Source organism: Astatotilapia calliptera, chromosome 23, assembly GCF_964374335.1.
Source record: "Astatotilapia calliptera chromosome 23, fAstCal68.1, whole genome shotgun sequence".
NCBI classification, from domain to species: Eukaryota; Metazoa; Chordata; class Actinopteri; order Cichliformes; family Cichlidae; genus Astatotilapia; species Astatotilapia calliptera.
The window spans coordinates 5,352,328-5,360,567 of record NC_137443.1 but is presented as its reverse complement, the minus strand read 5'-3'; the positions used below and the strand labels follow the sequence as shown (position 1 = coordinate 5,360,567).

The window sequence follows — 8,240 nt, the reverse complement described above, 5'->3', positions numbered from 1 at the left end:
ACGATGCACATGGACAAGCCAGTGATGAAGGATACAGGAGCAACCCCCACATGTGGTCATCTCCGTGATAATGCATCACACGTACTTCTGGGAAGAGTTTATTGACAAGGGTGGAAGGCTGTGTGGGTGGGTCGTAAATATTTCACATCCAATATCAGATCTAGTGGGACAGAGCAGACCGTGTGCGATTGTATGTGTAGAAGTCAATGAGTCTGTGTGGGTCATGTGCAAGCCAAAACGCGCAAGTTGTTGTGTGAGAGAGTCAGCGTGTGGGACATGTGTGGGCGTGTGTGTGTCTGTGTGTGTGGGTGAGCAGCATTCCTATCCATCAAAGTCACCCGTGGGCCGCCCTCTGCCTTAGGAGAAAAATGAACCATGCCCAACGGACTCGGCCTGCTGCTGCTCTTCTCCTCCTGCCACCATTTCCTCCTGATTCACCCTAAGTGGCTGTGAGTTAGAAAGACACACCCCGCCACCCACCCCCATGCTACATTCGCAACAGTGGCACCGGAAGCTGACACATTCAGCGAGGATGCATGTAAACATGCTGATTCAAATAGTGCTGGGAAGAATGTTACCGATAAGGAGTGTCTATGACTTATGGCTTAAAAATGTATGCCTAACTCATCCACTCGGAAGTACAAAAATTACAAAACAGATTAGTACAAATTATTTGATCCCCAGTGCCACAAATATTACATATGATCAGGGAGAAAAAATTAAAATTAAAGTATTTACATGTTATTCTTGATGAGGTGCATCTTTTGTCGAATAGAAGTGAGCAAAATTGCATAAGCACAATTGTTTGTCACTTACTGAACTGATGTAGAAAGTAAAGACGAGAAAATGTGTTTTCCTTTTTTCTTTTATCCATTCACTTGTAGGCTGCAGTTGTTCTTTACAGTGCAGTGCAGTCAGAAGTGAACATTTGAATCTGACCAAGGTTTTATAGTACAAACGAATACTAACAGTTCATACATTCACCCTGAACTGGATAAGTCTGACCCTGGACTTGTAGGGGGTGCAAGGACGTAAATGTACACGACTTCTTGTGGGAGAAAATTGTAATAACTGGATTTGTTTTTAATAGCTGCTTATAATCACTTACAAGCATTTTTGAGCTCTTCTAGTTGACGATATTCGACTCAAAGAGGGAATTAGCAAGAACACAGCTGCACGTCATCTGGAAGCCTGGAAGTTAGTCTGAACTTATCCACATGAAAGCCGTGAAGTGTAATATCACTTCATTGTTTCCTTTTAACTGGAAATTACAATCAATACAATATTTGTATACTCTGGGCCACAATAGGAACTTAGTAACCTTAGTAACAATAGCTCATAAGTTTGAGCGGTTTCTGTCACTGGCCCAGTGAGTGCATTGCACGCACAAATAACGACCTTTGTGGGTCAAAAGACGTGTTAGACCTATAAAAAAAACCAACAAAAAAAGAAGCCAAGTACTTTGATATGAGAGGTAATTTATAACATGTTAGGGTTCACAAGTTTCAGTATTATTTTTAACTAAATGCATTATATTGAAAAAAAATGGATTCAGGTCAAGATACATTTGTGGGGTGGAATTTTTTGCAGTAATTAAAATGATAGTTTATCTGCAGAAAACACACTGAAATACACATTTCTAGTTGGACTTTGCTACAGATACTTTTTAGTACCTCTGGGATTACGCTACAAAAATAGCTAGATCACTCAAAGTAGTGGTTAAATGCATTGAGATTCTTGTTACACAAGTACTTCAGATATAGTGTGGGGTTAAAAAAAACAGAGGGGTTAGAAGTTGAGTGGGATGGGTTTTGGTGTGGACGGGGTCTCTGATCCCACACCTGCAGAAGAAGCCCTGTTTGAAGTGTTGCTCGCTCGCTCTCCCGGCTCACAGCGCAGATGATTGATGACACATCTTGAGCTCTGCTGCTTTCCACACATAAGCAGACAACATGCCAGAGAGAGTGTGAGGAGAAAAAATGAGAGTGAGAGAAAGAATTGTGCAAAACATGCAATGACAAGGGACAAGAAAAGAAAGTGTCACTTCAGACAGATTTACTCACAGCTTACAGTAACTTCTGAACAGCCAGGCCAAGGACAAAACAACCAGACATCCATTTCCAGAGTCACGACATTCCCGACTTTTGTCCAAAAAACTTTTTGTTGAAACTTTTCAGGAAGCTGATAGTTTGACTTGCAGACTCTCTCCTATCTTAGTCAGAAAGAAAAAAAACCAGATGAAAAGAACCACAATATCAACTTGGGTGTGTAATATCAAATATATAGCACTGCTGAGTGAGTGAGTAAGTGAGAAAGTGAGTAACAACTAAATGCAACATCTATAGCCTGAACAGTGCCCAGAGGCAGACTGACTGGATAAAATCCAAACATTTCACAATCAAACTCACCGTATTCATTCTCTAAAGACAGCACATTAATCACAGAGAGGATGGAGTGCATGTATATGTGATGAGTAACATTCTGAACTCTTTGTGCTTAGCTTCTGTATATCATTAAGAGCACATTGGTCACCCCATAACGAGTCAGTGCATTCCCAAGTGAAACATAAAACGGATGAGGCATATTTTGTGTAGAAAGTAATGTAACCAGAATACTCTTCCTTAAATCTTGTCACGGGGACACTTTGATACTACAGTGGGTTGATCAGCATGATTTGGCAGACTATTTCATGTAATAAACAAGTGATAGTTAAGTGTAATTGTCTTCCTCATTCCTGTGGAGTCTGTTTGTACGGTTAATTCGGTGGCTTTGGTTCAAAAATAAAATTCTTTTTAACCTCAAAGTTAGAAAATCTCAACAGGAAGAGGTAATACTCATATGGGAGCACTGTCTGTGTTCTGTATCTGCAATTATTACGCAATATGCAACAATTCAAACCATTGCCTTGTAGTAGCATATTATTGTGAATCATATATCGCTGCGATCTGAGCCTCCACATGGATCCTGTGAGAGAATACGATGTACTGTTATGGCTTAGCCTATCAAGTTTGTAACAGGACACTTCACACCGCGTTCCATATTCTGTCTGTGTGCAGTGAAACATTAGTCTTGTTCACAGTCTGTCCTGTGTCGAGATGCTGCACGACTCACAGGACACTAGTGGTGCTGTACTGTACTTCCAAAGCCCAGATCTGGGCCTGTCAACCACTTACTGCACAACCTCATCCAAATGGTGTAACTTCAACACCCCCGCAAAGTAGACTTGATAATTGCTGCTTTTTACAGAGCTGGTCTGCTCACACTAAAAAGGCCCACAATAGGACAGGCTGGAACTGGGCTGAATGTGCTAAATAAGCTAATGAAATCCACCCACAGGACACAAGCCGGGCACGATAAGAACCTTTATAGTTGTGAAACTCGGCCAGGCTGGGAGGGTGTTAGTTGTATCTGTTTGTTTATTTGTCTGTTTGACAGCCTATGGCGTAGCGCTAGAGGGACTGGTGGTCCGACAAAGGTTATGTGTTAGCGTGGAGTGCAGAAAATAGAACAGAGCAGAACAAAGGAGGGAGAGCGACTGGAAAAAAACAAGAGTGAGAGTGAGTGTAGGAGAGAGAGACTCGGGGCAGGGATTGTGGGTGGTTGGGTAGGTGGTTTTGGCAATGCAGAACGGACTTCTTGCGTATTACTTCTGGTAAAACAAAGATATGACTTTTGCAAGAGCTCTATCCATTCACTGAGTAGTATCAGTTGTAAAAATTTCACCCTTTGAGGTCAGCGTGTGTAGAGGGGACACAAAATCAGTTTAAGAGCAACCTGTTATGATGTGCACTACTACTCCTAGCACTTTCACACAGAAAAAACCCCAGATAGGAGATAATAGCTGTGTGTGTTTGTGTGTGTGCGTGCGTGCGTGTGTGTGCGTGTGTGTACAGTACACACTGGTGATGAATACCAGATGCAGGCATTTCCTTTGTTGGTGCAAGCAAGTTCCGAACTTGCCAAATCGCCCTGCTCTCCTCCCACGTGGTTGAAAACTTCCACACACTCCCACACACTCTCTAGAATCCCAGCCCACTAATCCTCCTCCATCCTAGACTTAGGGGTAGCCAAAGCTGCAGGCTAATTCAATCTTGGCTGGCGCTGCATTGTTTTATATCTCTCCCGTTGTCTTTCTGTTCTCCACCCTTGGTCCTTCCACTCACACTCTTGCTAATTAGTTTTTCTCTCTCTTCTTCTGCTTTTACCCCCACGCCCCCCAACCCGACTTGTTTTATCATAAAAAGGACTTTTGTCTTCTTTCTTGTCTTTTCTTCTTTCTACTTTAGTTTTCTTTACTTTCTCCTGTTGTTTTCTACGCAGCAGCTACAGTGCCCCCTGAAGCTGGTTTTGCTTTGCAGTTGATACGCAGTAATTTAAGCACTGATAGCGAAGGTCATTAAGGGCCACATGATCGGGCTGGCAGGCTGCACAGAGAGTTGATCTCATCTGTGACGTCAGCCCAGAGATGTGCGCAGCAGCTTTCTCCCTATTACATTCTCAAAATAGCCCTCCAACCCCACTGACAACGTCATGTATTCCCGTCTCCCTCTGGCTCTACCGCCCCCTTCCCTCTCATCCCTTTCTGCAATTTTATCCCCCCCGCCCCCTTTTTTTCCACAACTACGCCCCAGTTTTCCAGGCTTTGCCACCCCCCCACCTTGCCCCGTTTTCTTCCTCCTCTTGGCCGTCTCGCGCTCTCTCTCTTGCTCTCTTTCTCTTTGTATTTCACGATAACAGCACTAATTCCATAAAAGTAAGGTCACTGTACTTTGTCCCGATTGGTCTCTGTAAACTTAAGGCTAGAATTTTAAAACAGGTTCCAAACAATCTCAATGAAGGGAACCTCCATCCAGACTTTCTACTGAAAAATCATAAAATGAACATGCAAATAGACGCTACCATGACCTCCCACTTTCCCACCAGAAAAAATTCAAGCATACTTTGTTGAAATCAATGAAATGCCAGCATCATTTCGGAGAAGAGGTGCATTTGGACACTGACTGCAGAATGCCACCAATGACGTGTAGTTAAATATTTACTGTGTATGGGTGGAAAGCTGGAAGCTGAAATGAGTCACACAGGGAAGGTTGTTCTGACCCTTTGTATCCACAGTATATAACTAATGATCAAAGGCGAGGTTTCAGTTTAACCCTATACAGGACCGTGGCAGCATTTGTTCAGGCATGACAGCTCCACAACCCACGCACTGGCTATCCTGAGACTGTCATTATCATATACAGTGTATCCTGAATTTACAGAACCAGGAAGGTTCTTTTTCTTCAAACTTTGACAGTCTGTGGCCACTGACAGTTTCAATCCAAGGTACAATAACAGGAAGAGGAAATTGAAAGGCAGGTGAAAACTGCAGTTCTATTCAACAGTCATTCGACATATATATATATATATATATATATATATATATATATATATAGACAGACAGACAGACAGACAGACAGACAGACAGACAGACAGATAGATAGATAGATAGATAGATAGATAGATAGATAGATAGATAGATAGATAGATAGATAGATAGATAGATAGATAGATAGATAGATAGATTAGAATTATGCACCCAAAAAAATACCATCAGATTTTGATACCTTATTCCAAAACAGTCTGATTGGCAAGTACTTCATTTTTCTGCATAAAAATGATTCCAAACACACTTGCCAATGCAGTAAAAGCATACCTGGATAGAAAAACAGTCATGAATCAGGTTCCCCAGAGCCCAGACCTCAACATTGCTGAAACAGTGTGGAATCATCTTGACAGGGTACGAAGGAGAAGAGTACAAAAGGCAGCCAACATCCAAAGAATAGCTTTGAATGTCCTTCAACAAGCCTGGAGAACTATTCATGAAGACTACTTAAATAAATTATAAGAAAGCTGACTAAGAGAGTTCAGGCTCTACCGAACAATAAAGAAGATCATACTTTCAAGCTTGTCGGACTTTAAAAGCCATCCTTTCACCTCATATACTGTATTTATATTTATATTTGCAGATGTTTTAAAGAGTGAATCAAGATGTTGCACAGTACCACATTACTGATATCACATTGAACTCTTGACTACTTATAAAAAGTTTCCAGCTTCACTTGAACATTGCTCCCACACTAACCGATTTCCACTTCACTCTGACAGGGGAGGAGATGCGATTTTCCCAAAGCGATCACTATTAACCAATCTATCTGCCTCAGTCTGATATCATTTTAAATCACATGCATCAGCAATGCTGTTATATTGGGTTTGTGGGAGTTTTAAGAGTGGAACATGTTCTTACATTTGCTGCTCAGTAGCCACAGCTTGTTGGTTGCCTAAAACAAGGGATCATAAATCACTGTCAAGACACAGCTAGACAATGCTTGGCAGTAGCATTAGTCCAGCCCATTGCACTAACTGACTGCTGCTGGTTCCATGACAGCAACCAGCAGCAGTCAGAAATAGCCATTTAGGACTAGGAATAAGCAGAGCAGACAGAATTCATTAGGTCATATACGAGCCCCGCTGTTTGCTATTGCAGTCTTGTCTCTCACCAGAGTCCTGAACTTATTTCATCAGCATATCTGATAAACCTAATGACAACTAGCCTCACCTCACTTGCTCCACCAGTCCTCATCCTTGTCTGTGTTTAGTCATGTCTATTCTTTCTCTTTGATACTACTTGATACAGCCAGTCAGCCAAATATGAGTTCACAGTTAATTAGTCAGTTGTATCTATTTATACTATACCAGCTGACGTGTCTAGTGTTGACTACTGCTTGTTAAAGATGTGTTTATTGAGCTTCCACGAGCGTTTGTGAAAAAATTATATAATCAGACACATTTCATAGTGGGTTGGCTGTGATATGCCAAGTTCAGTGGCATTTTAAAGGGCAATTTCAGACTACAAATGGGGGTGGAGGCAGGACTTGACTGGTACATAGTACATGCCTATGAAGATTTTTTTTTTCTTCTTTTTTTTAATATAATCAGGATAGCAAGTTAGTTCAAGCCTCTGAATGTTCTGTTGGTTGTGAAATATTTGTCAAGTAGTATGAACAAAATTGTAAGCTGTTTCCACTCAAGTTACTCTGTGTGCTATTTAAAGAAAGAAATAAGTGGAAACTGTCTAAATCTAGATGTGACAAAGATAATCAGTATCATTAGTAGCCCTTTGAAAATAACCTTAATGACTATTCATAAATGTTTAACCTCTGTCACTGACAGAGCAACAACACATTTAGTAACTTCCTTTGCTCCAGCTTCCTGACTCTAACATTATTAGTGATTTTGATCTTTGAATTATAAGAATATCATAATCATTGACCATATTGTACAGTCTTGCCACATCCCTCATTTCTTTATAATATATTATTAATAATAGCCAGACTGTCTTGTGTAATGTATGTATTTAGAAGGTCTTTCAATGTTTTTCTTTTTTAGACATTTTTCTTCCAGTCAGAGTTTTGGGGGGTTTATTGTTAGTTTGTTGTTGTTGTTTCTCAAGCCACTTAACAATGAACTATGAATCATTCAAGAATAACTCAAGTGATGATAATGAAGATTGTGTGTTTAAGAAATAGGAAAGAAAATGCAGCAAACAACTGACACAGGACCCAAGAGATGTATCTGGACCTTCAGTTGATCCATCTACTGTGTACTGAAGTCTGAAGTGAAAGGGTGGCTGTCAAGAAGTAATGTGGAACAAAAGGCAGTCACTATCCAAAGACAAGCTTTATAATGTTCTTCAAGAAGCCAGAAGAACTATTCCTGAAGACTGCTGGACAAATTACAAGAAAGCTCGCCTAAAAGAATTCAGGTTATATTGAAGACTAAAGGTCATACCAAATAGTTACTTTGAAGTCATACAAACTCTGTTTTTGCCTTATAAATTCATGTTTGCACATAGATTAATAAATATCGGAACCAATTTCCCATTTCTAGCTGTAAGTCTCCAGTAAGGCACAGTAAATAAGTGTAAAACAAGTCTGTTGTAAATAAGCTTATCTCATAGTTTCTAATGAATGCTAGTTTGTTTTTTGACTGTTGTAAAGTGTATATTTTAATATGATGTTAAAATAAAAAATAATTTATTTTAGTGGTGTATGTGTTCACAACTAACAAGCTGGTGTTGCATTTAAACATAGATGTCAGAATGAACAGTAAACTAGAGGTTGATGAAAGTGCTTAAATATTTCAAGTACATGCAGCTGTAACCAAAAGTTTACATCTGCTTATGATAGGCATAAATGTTGTAG

General features: G+C 40.3%; 1 long non-coding RNA gene across 1 annotated transcript; it reads right to left on the bottom strand.

Annotated features, from left to right (window-relative positions):
- Positions 1-1,458: 1,458 nt before the first annotated feature.
- On the bottom strand, positions 1,459-3,337 carry LOC145424435 (uncharacterized). Its single transcript, XR_013905519.1, has 2 exons — positions 2,064-3,337; positions 1,459-1,926 (listed from the first exon to the last, which is right to left on the bottom strand). It is a non-coding gene; the product is annotated as an uncharacterized LOC145424435 (long non-coding RNA).
- Positions 3,338-8,240: the final 4,903 nt, after the last annotated feature.